Source organism: Calonectris borealis, chromosome 1 (genome assembly GCF_964195595.1).
Source record: "Calonectris borealis chromosome 1, bCalBor7.hap1.2, whole genome shotgun sequence".
NCBI classification, from domain to species: domain Eukaryota; kingdom Metazoa; phylum Chordata; class Aves; order Procellariiformes; family Procellariidae; genus Calonectris; species Calonectris borealis.
Window position 1 is genome coordinate 6,417,391 of NC_134312.1, and position 20,608 is coordinate 6,437,998.

The 20,608-nt window shown below is 37.2% G+C and overlaps 1 protein-coding gene across 2 annotated transcripts in view; it reads left to right on the forward strand.

Moving 5' to 3' along the window:
- CELF2 (CUGBP Elav-like family member 2) overlaps window positions 1–20,608 on the forward strand; it is a 565,219-nt gene that overhangs the window by 94,268 nt on the left and 450,343 nt on the right. For both annotated transcript variants that reach the window (XM_075143385.1, XM_075143378.1), the window contains exons 2-3: window positions 9,115–9,157; window positions 9,773–9,808. The gene's annotated coding sequence lies outside the window, so the exon portion shown is untranslated. The remainder of the gene's footprint in view (window positions 1–9,114; window positions 9,158–9,772; window positions 9,809–20,608) is intronic.

A 20,608-nucleotide genomic window follows, 5' to 3' on the forward strand; every position in this document is an offset into this window, starting at 1 on the left:
TAAATATCTTTTGAGGTTTGGCCCTTGTTGTGTCAGATGCTTGAAGGATGCCAATAGCCAGAAGACATTTCTCCCAATGAACTCCATGAATGTTGCTCATCCACCAGGGCTTGCTGCAGCCTCAATGCACACAGCTGAGAGATGAAGGAGCATGAAGTATGGCTCATCTATCTATGGCAGCTTTCCCCTCCCATGGGGGAAATCAGCTCTCTTTGCTAGCAGAAAGCTCAGTGATTAATGCGTTTTAGCCCATAGTTCCTACAACAACTAGCCAAAAAGTGGGAGGGACTGTTTCCCTAGCTATGGGAAATGTATTCCCTCTTAACTAATACATAAAATAATCCTAATGATAACCAAGCAATGCTTTGGAGCTTCTGATCACCCTGGCTATTTTTTTTTTTCCATATCTCATCACTTTATGCTAGTTAATTACTAGTTTAAAATCCTGCTGAAAAGCATGTCACCTCCTGTAGGAATAGTCGGGGAGAATATGTTACAAAAAGTTATAGAGGAAGCTACTTACAGGTGAGAAAACACTTCTGAAATATTCTCAGATTTTGGAAAGCTTTCTTGCCAGATAACTGGAGATCTGATCACAACAGAAAATTGAATCATTGATAATTGACTGTCTGGAAGCACTGATGTTTCTAGGCTGATATTATTTGTCCTGTCCACCCTTACACACAATCTCCCCATTGCAAGCAGTAGTACCTTCTGGATATTTTAAGGTTCGGTATTGTGGAAGGTTTCCAGAGACTTTCCAAAGACTTTTCAAGAGGACACTCGTTAATATAAAGTCCTGTGGAAGAACTGAACCCAATTCTTGTCTCTGACAATTGCATGACGGGTAAACGGGCAAAAGTTCTACTTCCTCAAATATAGTTATGTACTCAGCATCTACCAATTCCACGGTGAGTTAGATGCCTGAATAAATTCAAGGATCCCAGTCTAGATCTCCTTATAACAGATGGGGTACTGTTAAGGATCTCAAACGCTTTGAAATCTACTAAAGTAATAGTAAGGAATTATTATGGGCAACAGTTTTGAGTGAAAATATTTAATTCCCTTAATTCTTTGAAAAAATCTCTTATTTTTGAGAAGGGGCATGTCATGCCTCACCTAAAATTCCTGGCATCGTTTCCAACTTCTTTCCTCTTAAAAACGAAAGACGTTCCAGAACACTGCTTCCATATTTTACATATTTTAAATAATGAATGTCTTCTGAAAGAATGCATGATAATTATGCTTGGCTTTGGTTACTAGAGAAGTTAACATAACCTACTTACATTACTATTGTAAAAATGCTATTCAAATGTTTTTACTAATGTAAGTCTATATTGAGAGCTTGATCATGAATGGCTTTTGTTCTTCAAGTTCTTCTTGACCTGCATAATCCTTTGGTTTAAATTCTTGAGGGAAAATAAAAAGCGCATTAAAGAAATCATGCTCTGTATACAAATAATTTTTCATTATTTGCATAATGAAGGAGTAGTCTTCCTATTATGCATTGCTTTCTTCTTTCACTGAAATATTTCTTCACATCCAAAAAATATATAGCCTCGAATCACAAAGGTCTAAAGTTTGACAATGTGTTAAAATACTTTCACTGCAGTAATTTAAAATAGGCTGTACCAATTACTACTTTTTCTGTCAACCATAAGATTACAAAAGATTTGCAAAGGGAAAAAAATACACTCTGCCTTTCTTGCTGGCCTATGTACAAGTTCCTAACTGTTTTCTACTTTAAAAAAAGAAGGAAGGAAGGAAAAAAAAAATCCAACCAAAACCAACAGAGTAAGAAGAAGGGAAGTCTTAGAAGGTATCAGAGAAATCCACATTATACCGAAGAGACAACAAGGAATTTCAAATTTTGAAGAATACTCTGCTACCGAAGTAACAAAACCAGACTGAGGAAAGGGAGGAGACATTTAGCGTGTTCATAGTGCCATGAAAATGCCAATGTAAGCCATCCTGCCACAGCGTGGCTCCTTTCCTCCTTTAGAGTTTAACCCTCATGACACTGTTGGTGAATATGCTGCTGTTATTGATGAGGTTAATGGTTCTGGTATTATTAGTTAATCAGTAGAGATTCCCGTTTTCAGATATCTTAGTATTCATTCTCATAGATGATTATCCTCAGGAGTATTATAATGGTTTGTAGTCATCAGCTGATGGTAATTATGGAAGAAAAATATTTCAGATGAAAGAGAGATGGAGATTGAGTGGATTGAGCAAGGTCACTTAAGCGATTTGGGGATTACTTTACCAGTCCAATTCCCATCTCACCCCCAAAACATATTCATCTGCATGGTGTATTCTTCCCTTGAAGACAGAAACCACAAATATTACTGTACAACTTTTCCTTTACTGTGGGAATGTGGTACTGCCACCCTCTGCTGGAATATACATGGACTAAGCAATTTCTCCACCTCCCTATGTCTATTTAGAAAGAACAGTATGGATTGCATTATATTTTCTTGTCAGATATAGGAAAAAATTAAGGAATGTGGAAGGTTAATTTGACATCATGATTTAAAAAAAAAAAAGCGAGATTTTGAATCTCTTTGTAATAAATTTTATTTTACAAGACTAATGTGCACTAAGTACATAAAATTCAGTTCCTACAATTTTTCCAAAGGAAGTAATAGCAAGGACAATATTCGTGGAGTTTGGTCAGGGAGCTTTGGTGTTGCTGGTTGCAGTTGTGGACCTCTAGGGATTCCTTGGTTGCTTCAAACTTTACAAGCATTATGAAAGGACTTAAACAAGCTTCCAGTTATGACTTTTTGCAACACTTCTAAACCCCACTAGAGAACAACTAAAAGCAGAAAGAGACACAAGTTCAGCTACTGTCCTTTCTTTATATGAACCAAGGTCTATTTGGTATTACTCAGGTTATAAGCCAGAATTTCCTGCTTTGTTACAGTGGAATCAGTGTCTTTTGAGTTACAAAAGCAAATAAAGGGTGTGATGAGATCGGCAGGGATAAATCATTTAAACAAGATCAAAAGATCAAGAACTTTGCTTATCTGTTTGTCCTAAAGAGGTACAATAAGGCCCATGTTTTTAAATGCAAGTGGTGAAACTGGGCACCTCCATTTCTGCTTGTCCAGTTTGGTGGTTTAAATACAGGTAAATGATGCTTAGTCCTCTCTGAGTACCAGACTTCTCCAAAATATTTAAACCCAATACCAACGGACTGAAAACCACTAATCCCCTCTGAAAGCTTAGGTTTATTTTTCCATCATCACTAATGTGCAGGATGAGTTCAGTTTCTAAAAAAAAAAATTGAGCTATTAAGATCAAATTCTGACCATATGGGAGTTACAAGAAGGTCTCAGCACAGGAATATTCCATCATGTTAATTGATTACTGCAATATGTTGCACATGAGGAGAAGGAAGGAAAAAGAATGTTATGAAGATGTTCCAGCAGGTCCCGTCTTTGAGTAATGCAGATCACTGTGAATTTATTGCCCAAGAATTTACTGCTTTTATTCACATTTGGCTCTGATTTAAGGATCTGATCCAGATTCTTGAAACAAATGGTAGACAAAACCTTGACTGTACTTGAGCTAGGTTCTTTACAAGATGAAGTTAACTATTAAAAACAACACTTGGCTTACCTAGGACAACCAGATCTTTGCACCTAGCAGTCCATAGCTGTTGTACATCACGGACTTAAAGGGTAGTCTGACATGCACTGTGACAGTTTCATGATCATAGTCTATGTATGACCACCTCAGACTTTTTCACTGATAATATTTGATAACTTGGATTTATATTAGGTAAGCAAAAAAAGAAGGCATTAGTTTGGGTAATCACCTACTTGTAAAGTGTTCTTCACATTTATTTCTAATTCAGGCTGCATTCGTTATTATTTCTGTCCAAAAATGCCTTCATTCTCTGTGTTTGAACGTTAGCTATATGCAGCAAAAAAACAAAATGGAGGCAACTATAGTGTAAGCAAGGGAAAAGCCATGACAGTTTGGGAAGGAAAGTGTAGCAGAAGGGGAAATTTGGGTTAACATTAAAGCTCAGTATTTCATCGCCTTCACTAATAATTTGGAATTTAAAATCAATTCAAATTACTAACACGAGAGAGGTTTCAATAAAATCATGGTGACTGGACTTATGAGTCATCTGTGCCATATACTGAAGCTTAACTGCATTACTGTGGTCAAAGTACTGAATTAAAGGGCGTCGGGAGGGGGACAAGGGAGGAGAGACAAGAGGTATAGCCTCTAAAACCTCTATAAATCTAACCTCCCTCCTTCCTACTGCCATCATTAGATTCCTACTCTGCCACTGAATAGTCTCAGGTAGGGCTTTAGCATTTGACAAATGAAGGCAATTTGAGGATTTTATACTTGTGGATACATTGTAGGACTTACTGTGTGACTTAAAAGCATTTTTCTTGTAAATCAAATATTACCTTGGAAAATAACAATACTGGCAAATGAAACCAGTGAGGTGCCACTCAAGACTACAGTCCTGCTTTAATCATGTTGCTCTTTGAGAATTTAAGGCTTTTAATCATGCCAGGCTGCCACGTTTTGGGTTAAAATTCATGGGAATTTACAGATATTATTTTGGCCACTGGAGAGCTCACTTACTAATACCACAGGGACTCTATTGAAGTCATGGAAATTTTTTGCATTATTATTATTTGAATGCACTACAATGACTGCAAAGTTCAAACCTACCTGAGTTCTTATGTGACAAAGTTAATGAAAAATATGCTTAATTTGCAATGATTTTGCCTCTTTTGTTCTTCTGTATTTTGTCTGTGTGCTATGCATTAGCAACTGATTCAGTGTAAAACCAGCATATTTTGATTGCTTCATGCCTTCATAGAAATAGCCTGTGTTGACTTTTGAATTAGTGTTCTAACCTTGAATTAATAAATACATAAATGAATTCTTACATCTATGCTGTTTTCAGTATCCAGTCAAGGCCAATGTGATCTTATGATAGGATACAGGCCAACAATTAACTGCTTAGAGTTTCATTCAATAAGGCAATTCTTTATCTTTCAGATGAATTATCAAATAACCACCTATGAGATACTAGTCCAAAATATAAAACCAAAGCCATTAGAAACTAGTCATGGGTTTTTTCCTCCTAAGTTTAAGGACAAACCTAAGGGCTGGCAGCAAACATCAAGGGCGATTCCTATTTCCCTCCCCTTCTCTGCATGTATGCAATTATATAGCACTGAGAAAGTTCAGAAACCGATAGGGGCAGACAATGTATATAGCATACCGTTATAGATACATAACGAAACAAAATTAGAAAATGGCACCAACTAGTTGCTATTGCAAATAAACACTGGAAAGAAGTGCTTTAGTTTTATGAGCATGTAAGTCTGATTTTACGGAATACATTGCATGAAAGTTTAAGCCTTTTGAATATTCCTTCAGCAGTAATATTCCTCCTGTTGACAAATCTTTTAAACACCTTATGCAAGCCACACTTCATGCAAATCAGATTTTCAGAGGTGCCATGTGAGAACACATGCATTAGATCCAAATCCACTGGAATGCCAGGGATAAACGCATGTTGCCGAGTCATAGGAAGATCAGAACAGTTTTTAGAAAGCGGTCTTTCTGGAATGTAGATTAATTTCTTCATAACACCATTTTCCAGACAGATTTATTTCTGAGTATCAAGTTTTGAGTTCATCTTAGTTTGTATTTCTGAACCCAAGACTGTCAGCCAGATATTTGAAAAGCCATCTATTTCTCAGACATTTAAACTAACCTATTCATGGATATGCATGGCTTGTAAACCTACTTCCATATACCAATCTTAATGAGATTTTGCTCTTCAGCCTTCTAGTTATGGGCAAAACAATCTGGTTTTGTGACTCCAGTGTGTATGCTTCGAATGTGAAATAGACTTGCACGTTCCTGTCTCTCACTTTTGTATCTGGGTGACAATTTAAGTTATGTGCAGAGAAACATAATTTTAAATCAGTAATAAAAACACTTTAATCTTACTTAATTTTCTAAATTTCATCTATTTTCAGTTGTGTGTAACCACAGAAAATTCACTGAAGTGTCAGTCTAGAAAACAGAGTTCTCAAAAAAACCCTGTATAATTGTTAACAGCAATTGTGTCCAAAATATATCCCATTTAATATGGAGTAGAGGATGTATAAGCCATTTCCAGTGCAAGCACAATGCCAGACAGCACAATAGATTTTATATTTCTCTCAAGGTGTTGAAATTGTTAATTAACCAAATTCAATTAGTTAAGTAAAGTAAAGTATAAAGGACTGTATCAGCATAATTCTAGTCGTTTAACCTGTAACAGCTATGAATTATTAGCACTATGAAGTTGCTTGTATATACCCTGACAACTCATCTTCAAACACCCTAGGAGCTTGCTATGGACATGTTTACATGACTGTCAGTGCCTGAGCAACTACATTCAGCTGACATACTTCTTGCCAGCTGACCCATGTTATCTGACCTTCTGCATGGTCCACTCTTACCCTACTTATAAAACAAGGCAAATAGTCTTAAATCACTATTGTGTTAGTTTAACACATTTCAGTTTGCATTTACAAGAGGTGACGAATGCACTTAGAGTCAAAATCAGTAAAAGTTTATGAAAGAACCATTATTGACAGTGAGCAACGTGTGAGCACTGGACTAGATGACTTCCAGAGGACCCTTCACCCTAATTTTTTCTCTGGGATTCTATGAATTCTGTAATTTAATGACTAAATTGCACCAAAGATTTGCAAACAGTGAACTCTCATAACCAAGAAAAGTAACCAGAACATCTCAGTTGGAGTAATCATCACTATGCTGATGTTATGATGCATCTTACATGAAGGAACACTTATTTGAAAGGAAAGGGATTTCAATCACTAATGAATAAGGTGCCGACACAAAAGGGTTATATTGGAATATCTATAGCCCAGACTAGCCAACCAGTTTTGTCCCTGAACTGCAAATAGCTTTTAGTGCTGCCAGAGAATCTCTTAAATCTTACCTGGAGCAAGAACAAACTGTTGAGGAAGGAGATGTGGGAGTATTACAAAACTCACTGGTGAGGTAGAGGCTATAGGGAGGTAGATTATAGCCCCAAGCTTTACAGGTTTAAAGCTCCTGATTGGTTATTGGACTATATATTTTATGATAACATGATGCTTTTTCTTCACAGACTGGTGTCCTCTTCCAGTTCTGAGCAAAAGCCTGACTCTATCTGTATGAACTACAAAGGCTGATCCAAAATCAGGAATTTTCCCATCACAGACAGACTGGGAAGCCCAAAACAGACAAAGTCAGATGACTCAGAGGACTTAGTCCCGGACCTGTAACACTACCTTATCTCATGTTCATTAAGAATTACAAATACACATGCTTTACAAAGCTAAGCCAAATTAAAATGGTTTTAGTATTGATTTAAAAGATGCGAAAACTTCAGAATCACATGCAGAATGCTCACAGTGTGAGTCACAACAATGTGTACCCAGACAGAAAAAAACCCTAAAACCACCAGTCTAAGAAACATTATATGCCAATAATTTTGAGGTTAATATTACCTATTCAGTATTTTTAGCTCAAGTGTTAGGTTTCAAATAAGTGCAAAACTACTTGGAGTGCTTATATGGCCTTTTTCTTCCAGATTCAGGCTACAAATGGAAGCAGCAGAAATAACAGTGTTAGGCCAATCTGATGTTATTCATATTCCAAAAAGAAGTAGAGAATACTAGAAATCTCATAAGAAAATCCTTGGTACTTCCACTCTCGTTTTTAGCATTTACAGGTTGGATCACTTTAACACAAAGAGCAAAACTCCAAACATTTGTGAGACTGGTCACAGTTTACCTTGTCTGCTTCTTGGGGCTTCCTATCACCAACATTTAGCTGAAGATTTTCACTGACTCCACATTCAAGTAGGATTTTGCTCTCCCAAGTGTCCTGAATCAGAAACCCAGAGCTTATGACTGGGGCAGCCTGGGAGACTCTAGGTCATTATCAAACTTCTTTCTCATCTGATATGAAGCTGGAGAGCAGGTGCAATGCTACTTTGTATTTAAGCTAACAAAAGGAAATAATCTATTTTAAATATTTTGTTTTGACTGGACAACAGTGATTTTCTGTATTGATCCAAATACTAACCACTCCCTACTTTATGGAGGTAATAATCCTCCTAAATAGTCATTGGCTCAGGTTTAATCAGAACTCCATTTCTCAGGTCGGATAACACCATTTTCTGCAATGAGACACCGACCCAGTCACCACAGGGATAGCAACAGTACACACCACCCAGTACATCAAAAATTTTCTTTCATGAAGCTTGGATGGGCAAGGTCTGCTTAGTAGCTGGGTTATAGCTATGGTCCTCAGTAGCTACATACACACTAGTGACCGAAAGAAATTTCAGTCCGGTCATTTTATAATGCCTTTTGAGCTTCACGGTATTGGTAGCACATTAAACTTTTGCTTCCTCAATTTAGAGTAGACATATTGAGTATTAAATGGCATTTAGAAACTGCCTAATGTTTTTGTCTTGGTCACGTATAAGCCTGATTTTGAGCATGCAAATAGACCTTTTGAAGTTGTTGAGAGCATTTGCATGTGACACTATACATATGCTTTAGCAATGTGCTTTCTGGAACTGTTAATGATTTTTGTCCTGACCATTTTTAATGCCCATTCTAGCATCTGTCATGCATGAAATTCCTCTTAGTGACACACTTATGTGGATAATCTGGCATTTAACTCCTATCTTTGCTGAGTCAGGTGCATTTTGCTTTCATCTCTATTCTAAGCCAATACGGCGTTCAGTGATTACCTTTATCAATCTCCCTGCACTAAATTTGAGCATACTCACTGAATAAACTGCAACTATAAACAACCTGTTTGGTATGTAGATAAAAACTGGATCCTTTTAATCCCAAATTGTTATTACTTCAGGCCCCAAATGTGTAATTTAAGGATCAAAGCCTGAATTGTTATCATAAATGCAATTCAATAACAAGGAAAACCTGAATGATTTTTAGATAAATAAAATCAGGCTACATCAATGTAAATCTATAACCATTTCTGTCACATTATTTAGTGTATTTAATTTCATTTTGTGTTTTTCTTTGTTAGGTCTACAAATAGAAAGAGCTCAAGGTGTTAATTAACTGAACAGGTAAGAGTCAAGTTTTCCCTAGAACTTCAGAATTTCATATTAATTATTCTATTTTTCTACTCTCTATAATGTAAGATTATAATAAATCTATGATATAAGATTATAATTTAGTTATGAGATCTTGTTTCCAATTTCTATAATCTTATTTACGCTAATTTTGTACATTCTTTTCTATATGTTTTATTTTCTTTTAGGCAATTTTCATAGTTCCTTTCAGTTATTTCTCATATGTTTAATACTTCTTGTTTTCCTTATTTTAGCTAAAAAAATCCAGGATTATCAATAAAATATTAAATCCTATAGTTTTATGTGAATTGAAATGTTGGGGAGCAGTAAAATATGTAGGATAGATCAGCTGTATAAACACCCAAAGTATATTGCCCAGAGTTTTGAATACAATTTCTGCATTCTCTCTCCATCATCCATAATTTAATCAATAACTGAAATGGAATTGTGGACTCCCAACCTGTGGTTAAATTATACTTTTTTCTTTCTATAATAAAGGTTTAATTACTGTTTACAAGGGCTGAAAAGCTATAAGAAAAATGACAGATAATATAAATATTTATTTGACCATCACTTAGTAAATACATAAATCTTTTCTTCTTTCCTTAGATATTCAGCTCTTTTCAAGAGAATAACAAGGAGTAGGTAAGTTACAATGATAAATTATTCTTTCCAGTTTCATATTCTATTTATAGCCTTTTCATTCATTAGAGCTTTTAATTTGGTTTGGGTTTGTTTGTTTTCACGCTCCTATGTATTTTTTAAGAAATAATTTATTACAATTCATATTTCTTTCTTTTCAAAATTATAATCCAATTACTTTCTCAGTAAACAAAATTTCCTCCTTTTTATGTGAAATGAACTACCAGCAAAAGTGGTTTCTGATTAGACAAGCTAATTTTGAAAGGACAGATAGAATCAAGCAATGAACTGGATAAAAATAATAATGGAGCATACCTTGTTAGATAACAAATGGAACAGACTTTGGAGACAATTAATGCAGGAGATACTTAATGCTGAGATATGTTAAACAAGCTTTGTCTTATTTATTTCTTGCTATAAATCATAGCTAATTTACTTAAATAATGTACTGTAACCACCTAGCTGAAAACATCACGTTTCTGTAAACACATGCTGCTGTAACTCTCTCTGTTCTCTCCTACTTTGCATGGAAACCCCAGCACCCTTTGTGGGGGGGGGGTGGTGCGTATATATGTGTGTGTGTAGATACTAGATAGACAGATAGATAGATAGACAGACAGATCGATCGATCGATCAATCCAATAAGGGAAAGCGGTCTAACAACATTCAGGATGAATATTGCAGGAAAATGTTTGGTAACTTCATCCAATGGATGAACATGATTTCTTTTACATTGGGTTTCCAAATGACTAAATTACAGACTGGGGGCCCTTACTGGCTGGGCTTGATTCTGTTTCAAGTCTTGCGCTAAAGTAGCACTTTTTATTGGAATATTGGGAAAAAATTGTATCATCAGAGTCAGGTGGTCTAAGAAATATTTTTTCCTATATTGTCTATTTGCTGTATATAGTGAAGTTCTGTTTCTAAAAGAAGCATAAACAAGGAATTATTTTGAGTAAAAAGGTGGAGTGGTAGACTTTTGAGAAGAAAAATATGCCTATTACTCTTATTCTTTTATGTTCTGGAAATGACCATATGTGTACCTATTTCTAAAGAAAGAATCAAGTTAGTATTAAAAATATCCCTGGCCCATATTAGTGACTTGCCTCCTCCAATGGAAGGCCAAACTTTTTCAAACTCCAGAGGTCAAGGGTAAACAATATGAGTTTTAGGACTCTAAAAATGTGTACCATATAATCAAAATGAAATTTCAAGTTTTCTAGTACAGATTTATGATCCTGACTGTGTCTGTTCAACTTTTTATTCAGCAGTTGAGAATTAGCAATTTAGTTAGGAAAGATAACGTGTAGTTGCATATCCTTATACTCTGTGTCTGATGTTTTTTATTTTATCTGAAGCTAGAGAAATTTTACTTAAGACCTGTAAGAAATAGAAATACATTTTCTTTATCTTCCCTTAGCAGTAATACTTCCTGGGCAATTTTCAAGACTGCTTTCAAACACTAGAGAAACACTATGTGCAACTATTAAGAAATCGGAGTTTGACATAATTCTCTAACTATGTATTGTATGTTTGTATTTTGTATCAAATAGCAAAATTTACTGCTATGAAAGATTCAGTTTTATTTTTACATATATATATGTATCTATATATATATACTATTTCTTCATCAACTGCCAATGTACTAGAAGGTCATTGGAGCAAGCAGATAATACACAGTGATTTAAAAAGGAACTGGACAAGGTTATAGGGAGTCAAGATGCATTTCCTCAGCAACCCATAACTATGAAGGGTGTAGGAAAACACTTCATTTTCTCTGGGAACATGAGGACCCGAGTGATGAACTTTCTCATATGATTTTGGGACCAAATGACACCAAGGAGTTAATGCAGGACTTCAGAAGCAGACCCAGGCACCATGAATGGTTAAGGATACTGTACTCCAGGCTACCTATGGCCCCAATCCAAAGTTTACTGCTAAATTGCTCCATCTTCCCCTTTCTGTGGCTTTATCTCATTAGCAGGAATTGTGCTGTTTCCTCTATGGCTTGCGATCTGTGAATGTCTCAGTGTCATATGGAAAAACAACACTATAAAAAAATTTCGACAGTTTCACAGGGAGGATTCAGTCCTCTCGGCACCTTTAAGAGTTCTTTTTCTCTTCCATGAAAAAAGGAAAAATGAAAACAGAGTCCTTCTCCATGTAGCCAGTCTTGGTTTTGGGTAGTCAGGTTCCTCCTTACTATGAGGGACCTCTGTAGAAGAGTTGTTTTGGGCAGAGATGTGTGAGGCACTATGCCTCAGTGTCCTCCACTTAAATCAATCCTACCATCTCAAGTCTGAGGAGTAGCTCTTTACAGTTGAGTTGGAATTAACATGTGATCACTTATAAATATGGGTAAGCATGTTCTCCCACTAGCATAGCATCCAACTCAAGTTTAAGAAAGAGTCATCAAAAAGACTTAATTTTAAATGCCTGCTGATTTTTAAAGACATGAGTAGAAAGGTAGCAAACACCACCAGTACCATAAACAGCCAACCTTTAGTTTTGAAGAAGGGAAAGGAATCATAGGTCGTTATCTCTTTTTAACAAATATTGTAGATACGATTTGTTTAAACCAAGGACTGCAATCCCTGTGTGGGGGCCACATGCTGTGACAGTATTCAGAATAAACTCTTCTGTGCTCTCACAAATTGTGTGAAACCAGTCCTTCTGCTTCTATTTGTGCTGCAAATTTCAGTTTTACCCAATGCTTTAATTTGAAAAATTTCAGTGGTTTTATTTTTCATCACTCAAGCAACTAATCTTATGGATGTTAATTTTTCTCAGTGATTGGTAACCTGTTTCTAAGCATTACTTATACTAAAACTTCTTTATTTACTTCCAGACACTTCCCTTTATTTACTTCCTTTCGAAGATTGTAGCAACAAATCCCTCTAACCTCTCATGTCTGTATCTGGAAATCATCTCTAACTGCCTTCTCTCCAGTACTCAGACAAATTGCACCTTAACACTGATCCAGTCAAACAACTTCATAGTTTCAACATCTAAAATATCTTTCTGGTTTTTTTGTGTCCTTCTCCAATCACCAAATCCAGTGCTTCCAGATGTCTATTACTGAGGCTATACTGCATATCTAGAGTTAGAGCCACTCTCATTTCTCTGTTTGTTCCTTCCTCTACCATATCAGCTTCCCTTTTGTCAGGGTTTTCAGGATGTACACTGCAGAAGAGTATAAGATGTGCAAGGCTATGCTGGGAGGTAGAGCCAAGCCCAGAATCCAAACCTCTAGTATCTCGGCGTAGGGCATGAGTTTGGGTTTGTAATACGTGTGATGTCAAGATTTTTGGGTATTGTTGAATAGCACCACCATTCTTTGCTTATGAACCCTTGCCTAATTTTGTATCATTTCTCATCTCCTCTATTCTCAGTTTTCCATTAAGGACCTTGTGATTTCCTCTGGAGAGCTCCTTACTTACAAGAAAGTTGTTTCCAGGATTATTATCTTTCTGACCTTGTGATTTCTCTTAGAGTACCCACTCCTATCCTGTGACTATCCTACATACTAATGGAGCTTTTTTTTATATAGATTAGAGTCCTTCTGCATTTCAGAAGTCGTTAAAACATCAGAGAAACGCTGTCAGAGAACCACTGCACAAATGCAGTTACAATTGAGTGCTGCATGCGTTAGTAAATATGACTGTTTGAATCTCATCTTGCCTGCCTGTTCCTGTTCACTCTTATTTTATATATGTATTCAGTAAAGAACAAAAGTGAAAGGTTAAATAGTCATCTAGGTTTGTGGAAAAATAGGTTTCGGTCAAGATAGTCATTGCATAATTCTGCATGTTTTATTTGTAAGTCGTATTTTCATTTCTTATGGGAGATGTTGCCAGGAAAAAGACTTTTGCCTCCTCATGTCTGAGTCAGATCCTCCAGGCAGCTAATACTCCAGTCAAATGTGACACAATTTAGTAGTTGCTGTAATATTGGCTTTGATTTGAATTTTTTTTTTTTTGGCCTAAGGTTACGTGTAGGCCACGGTTTCATGCTGCCACAGAGCAAAACATTTAACACACAGGCTGATTGTCCTTTAAGTTTCAGCTGTCTTAGGACACATGCAATGAAGTATGAGGGAAGCGATAGAGACAAGCCTTGGAGCACAGATCGGATCCCTCCCATGGAAACAGAAAGGGTGATGTGTTGCAGTTTTAGCCTGAATGTGTAGGAGAGACGAGGGTGGAAAGACACCTGAGTGCAGGAAACATGATGATGGGAAAGTAAGAACCATCCTGAGGAGAAGAAAAAGTGCCGGAGGCAGGTTGTAACAGGAACAAGCTGTGATTTCAAACACTTATTGAATCAAACCTCCTCCAGCATAGCCCTGTGATGGAGCTCGGGGACCAGGGAGGTCTCTAAGGAATGCCGGTGAATGATCTAGCCAGGAGACAATGAAGATTTCAAGGCTTGCCTGTATTTCATTAGAAAGTTGAGCAAAATCAGCACATTTCCAGGGAAACAGTTCTGTATTGATGAACCAGCATTTTCTGTAAGAAGACAAATATTCTGTTGACAGTTTTGACCAGCTCTATTTTCAGCATCAAAGGATCTTGTGCTACTTCTCTCTGTCATATCCACTCTGGTCCTTGATGCAGGAATTGTCATCTTTAGTTATATTCGCACATTGCCTGCAACAACGGCTGGAGGCCGTAGACTGCAGCACAAACAGGCATAGAAATCAAGAGACCTAAGGTATTTTCATTTTTATGCCTATCTAATTGATGGTCCCTCTAACTAATGCTGCCAGAAATTGATACTGTCACATCACAGATCAGCCCCGAACAAGCGAACCAGATGCAGCATTCCAGGTTATTTTTGGTGTTGCTGGCATAGAAATATACTACAGCAAAACCTCAAGTTGCCAAATTCAGGTAGTTTGTACCTAAGCAAAGCATAATCACAAGTGGTGATACTGCTCTCCTCTCTTTTGTGGTGAAGCTGATTTAAATTTAAGTTTAGTTCACTCTTTTTAATTTATTTCTCCTTTTAATTTCCTCTTTTCATATAGGGGAAATTATGATCTTATGAAGCTGACATTAAATGATCAAACAATATTGAACAACCTAATGAAAATCTTAAGCAAAAGTCATTGTGAGTTAGGTATTTGCTAAACTGACAACACAAGCCTTTGTAAACCTGATATTGTTCTTATGTAAACTCATGAATGGAGACTTTCTCAAATAAATTACTTAATAACATCAGAGAGTCATTGGCTGTGTAAATATATCCCAGGGGCGCATACTAAGATTCCTGAATTTAAATGTTCAATAGAACTTTATATTTGTCACCTTTACTAACGAGTTTTTCCTTATGAAATCATTATTAACATGAAAAAGTTAAATTTTGTATCTAATTTCTTGAATTAATGCTGTTTGAAGACCCTAAGGGTTTGAAAGTTCTTTCACTGGAATTCATCATTTACATAATTTTCATAGCCCCAACCCTTTGCTCTCAACTATGAATGCACATTGTGATTTTTTTACGCATTAAGGCAGCAACTTCTATTTTTCTCTACACAAAACAATTAACAGAAGAATAACAAGTAATAAACATTTTTAATCTTTAATGTTACATTAACAGTGAAGTGCCATATTTCATGCTTTCACAACAACACTGCCTTCTGAATGATGCTTTTACAGTTCCTCGCTATGAAGATATTTGATTAGAAAAGGAAAAACAATTGAGTTATTTGAGATCAGTGGAGCTTTCCATCATTTCCTGCTTGAGATACTTGCGAGTGCACAGCAGCATGGCCAGATTTTTAAGCAGACTAGACAGTATTTTCTCAACTCTACATTACCATAGTTCAGCCATGATCTATGAATGAGATGTTTACTTGATATTTTGTTGTTGTTGTTGTTGTTAATAAAGCTTATTAGATAGGAATTTTATCCTTTTCATAAGCCCAGACTTTGGACACCAGTGCAACACAGCTTTCGACCAAAATCTCTCTTGATGTTAACCTCTCCCTTGCCTACTGTTACTAATAATAATTTTTATTACTGCAGGTCTTTGTGAACTCAGCGTCATGGACATATCGTAGGCATAAGACAAAGCTGTACGGCAGACCCAAGCCTGAAAACACTATCAAATTAGTGGCAAAGAGAGGCCTAATATCTGGGTGCTTTGGGTTTAGCATAACAATCGCAATGGAAACATGACAGTTCAGACAGTATTTTGAACAGAAAAGCTGAACTTAGCTCTGTGTCGAGGTTAAACTTGTTTGACAACAACTGCTTCCATCCAGTGCTTTGCTACAGACTACAAATCAATTTTACATTGCAGACACATCCACTGGTGCCCAGTTTAACAACGTGCATGATAATTTTTTTTATTATTATTCCTGTCTGTGCACGGTGAAAAGACGAAGGCAAATGATGTAATCTGCTTTGTGGCAAATTTTTGATTAGGATTCAATGTGAGATTAAGATTCTGCTTTCAGGTATACACTTTTCATCGAGTTACAGGTATCTAAAAAGCTATTGCACCCACATAAGATTCACTGAATCTACTGATTGCCTCTCCCCTGGCTCTGATGGGAACTTACGCACCTAATGCACCAATTACTTCTATATTTTTGACATTTAAAGTCTAAATTGGAGCTAAATGTGACCCTTTGAGTTTGATTCATTTGCCCATACATTCATGTCTAGTGATGTTTGAGAAGCCTATTGTCATGTTCTCATATAATAAAAGAATTAACACCACCTTCTTACACTAACCCCTGGAAGCAGTTTATCCTATCCCAATTCAAAATGGAGAAGCAGCTTCACAAAGTTTAAACTGAACACAATTTAGCTTGCATTGCTAAATGCAATGCAGTACAGTGAATACTGATGTTTTTCTTAAGCCAGCCTATTGTGCCTCAGATTTCCTCCAATCTTTTTCAAAGTTTCTGTAAACACACACTCTTGTTTTTCTGTAAAAGGAAAAACACCCATCTGTGTGTTTTCTCTCTAGTCACAAAATGTCTAGAAAGAGCTTCTAGGTGCATTATCTAAATTCCTATTATTTTCCAACAGAAGTTTCAAGTGTCATGTTACATGTTAATGTGGCTGCTCTTCCCACCCAGGGACAGTACCAAAGCTTCTCAGGGATGGAAAAAAAGATGAACAGTCTTGAAAATGTTGTTAACGATGAAATCCAGATGTTACAATTTTTGGTGATCAGTGCTTGATGTAGAAAAGGGCTTAAATCAAATACTGAAACAGAATGAACCCAATGAAACCCTGCAAGTCTATCTTCTGACCACCAGCAGCTTCCTTGCAAACCTTGACCCACATTTTCTCTCTTGACAAATCACTCTGCTTGACATAATGGAGGAAGTCCAGTATGTGTGATCAACTGTGTACAGTTTTAAATTTCCTACAAATCATGTTAGTTGTTTGACAATATGTGAAACTGTAGGAATTAGCCATACTAAAGTTATTCATTTTGGACTCCAAACAAACAACCTCAGAACCGCTTGTTGGAAGGCCTGGCACCTAGTTACAATCAAATTTGATGATGACTTGTAATGTGCATGTCAAAACGAGGTCAGCCATTTGAGGCTGCTCACTACCAACCTTCCCTTTTCACGAGCCAAATCACTGCCCAGATGCTCATAGAGGCTTGTTATTACCATAATGCCAACATTTTATCCAGGTTAAAATGTGTTTTTGCTATTGATCCAAACATACACTAAGCCACTGGAAAACTTTATCAAAGAGTGCTATGCTGCTCATGAATGCCAAAATTTGACTGGCTCAGAATTTTGATGGATTTTGAGCCATTTGCTATGTCCTAACTCACTATGTTGTAAATTCTGGTTTATAAGATATGAGACATTAAATGAATCCAGATGCTTGGGTTTGTATTTTTCCTTGCTTTTGCATGGCCATTTCTAATAGCCAAACCCCCAAACCAGCACTTACCAAAGACTCCTACTGATTTCTGTGGGTTCTGGATGCAGCCGTCGGAAAACCTGCACTTGACATCCATTGCCCTGCTGAGATTCCAGCCGATGTTCTCACCCTGTGCTGATGTGCTCTTCAGATATAATTGTTTGTCTCTGATTTGCAGTATCTCTTAGTAATCCAGGCACTCTCCTTCTTGATTCATTCCAGTGACAATGGGCACAAATTGAAAAAAAGAACATATAGAACTCAAATTAAAACACGTAACTCAAATCTTCATGCCAAGCAAGGTTTGACTGGTTATAAATAAAAACTATCTGGTCTGATTTTAGGATTTTAAGAGAATACATTTTTGCCCTGTAAACCAAAGCTATGAAAAATATGACTAATGGTACCAGGACAACAGGAGCTACATATTCCCATCTGTTTATCTGTTCTAGCTTGAATAACTCAAGGTTACATTCTATTCCACTACTGTTAAGGCACTAATTTTAGGTTTGTGGACCTTCTTTTATCTATCCATCAGAAGATCTTGAAGGCATACCAAACTTGTGTTTCACTGAATCATTCCTCTATTTTCAGCTTTTTTTAATGTATACATTAGACATCAGATTGGAAAAAAATCCTTTTTATTAAAATTTCTCTCAATGTTGTGATTTTCCTGTTTGCACACCAGTATCTTGTGATTTTACTTCTAAAACATAGACTCATAGAATCATAGAATCATTAAGGCTGGAAAAGACCTCTAAGAACATCGAGTCCAACCATCAACTCAACACCACCATGCCCACTACACCATGTCCCTAAGGGCCTCATCTACACGTCTTTTAAATACTTCCAGGGATGGTGACTCAACCACTTCCCTGGGCAGCCTGGTCCAAGGCCTGACCACTCTTTCGGGAAAGAAATTTCTCCTAATGTCCAATCTAAACCTCCCTTGGTGCAACTTAGGGCCATTTCCTTTCGTCTATCGCTTGTTACTTGGGAGAAGAGACCAACCCCCACCTCGCTACAACCTCCTTTCAGGTAGTTGTAGAGCACGATAAGGTTTCCGCTCTTCTCCAGACTAAACAATCCCAGTTCCCTCAGCTGCTCCTCATCAGACTTGTGCTCCAGACCCTCCACCAGCTTCGTTGCCCTTCTCTGGACACGCTCCAGCACCTCCATGTCCTTCTTGTAGTGAGGATCCCAGAACTGAACACAGGATTCGAGGTGCGGCCTCACCAGTGCCGAGTACAGGGGCACGATCACCTCCCTGCTCCTGCTGGCCACACTATTTCTGATACAGGCCAGGATGCCATTGGCCTTCTTGGCCACCCTCTTGGCACACTGCCGGCTCATGTTCAGCCGGCTGTCAACCAGCACCCTCAGGTCCTTTTCCTCTGGGCAGCTTTCCAGCCACTCTTCCCCAAGCCTGTAGCGTTGCATGGGGTTGTTGTGGCCGAAGTGCAGGACCTGACACTTGACCTTGTTGAACCTCATACAGTTGGCCTCAGCCCATCGATCCAGCCTGTCCAGGTCCCTCTGCAGAGCCTTCCTACCCTCGAGCCGATCAACACTCCCGCCCAGCTTGGTGTCGTCTGCAAACTTACTGAGGGAGCACACATATACAGTTCTCAGGGATATTTTACTCATTGGTGTAGAATTGTGTCCTAAGTTGGAAGAGAATATTCATGAATAGAAAACCATTTTGTTTTTTCTGTGTTGTCTGCCTGTAACTTTGACTTTCTTTTCCTTAGTTTGTGTACACAGTAAACTTTCCCGTGTCATTTATTGTCACCATTGTGACTTCTATTGTATGACATATATTTTCTCTTTCTTCTATTCAGAAAAGAGAAGAGGGACTGTCAGGAAAGATTCCTCTTATTCTTATCCTGCTTTATTTTGATAGTATGCAAGTTCATATTGTGGTGGGGTTTTTTTGTTGATTTAAATTGCTGTAACAGGTGCTTAGTGCATAGAATGAGCTTGTACATTAATTAGAGAGAATCTCAAGCTATTTAACTTAATAAGGAGAAGTTAACTGACTTGATCAGAGTCTAATACTTGCAGAGGGAAGAATTTCTGATAATCATTGACTCTTTAATTTAGCAGAAAGATATATAACAAGATCCAGGCAATGGAAGATGAAGCTTGACAAGTTCAGAGGCAGAAACAAGATACTCAGAGTGTAATTAACCATCACAACTTCCCTACAGATGTGTTAGATTCTTTGCTGCTTGCAGTTTTGAAGTCTGAAAAATCTTCTAACAAAATCGCAATATTCAAGTAGAATTTACTGCCTGGTTGCAATGCTAGGCTGAAATTCCTGATGTGTATTCTGTAGAAGAGCAAGCAAGTAGTTTTACAACAAGCCTTGTTGGATTTCACCTATATAGCAGAATGCTGTCAATTCTCTCAGTTGTCTCCATCACATCTTCCATATGGTAGGGCCGCACTCTTCTGCTTTGTGTGCAAAGCTCCATTGAAGTTCTGGTTTGCATCTCTATAGGGTGCGAATGATACAGGACCAATAATAATATTTAATAGGATGAATAGCCTAGAATGCATAGGTAACTGTAGTATTTTGCCGTACAGAGAGACACAGGTGCCTTCTCCTAGACAGCTTGATTTTGACAAAGCATGATCTGTACTCCAAGAGATTGATTAAAAATGGACTATGGATGTGTATTTGATTCCTAGATGGAAAGGCCCTGGTAATAACAGCCTCTACTCATGGCAAAACCAATGGGGTGTTTGCACCATATGCTTTAGGAGTGGGATTCAGGTCAGCAGATTAGACATCTAATTTGAACCAGTTCTCAAGTTATACCAAAATATTCTTCATACAGTCCACAGAGAAGGGCTTCCAGAGAGAGGCCCTGTCTGTCTAAATTTAGGTTTTATA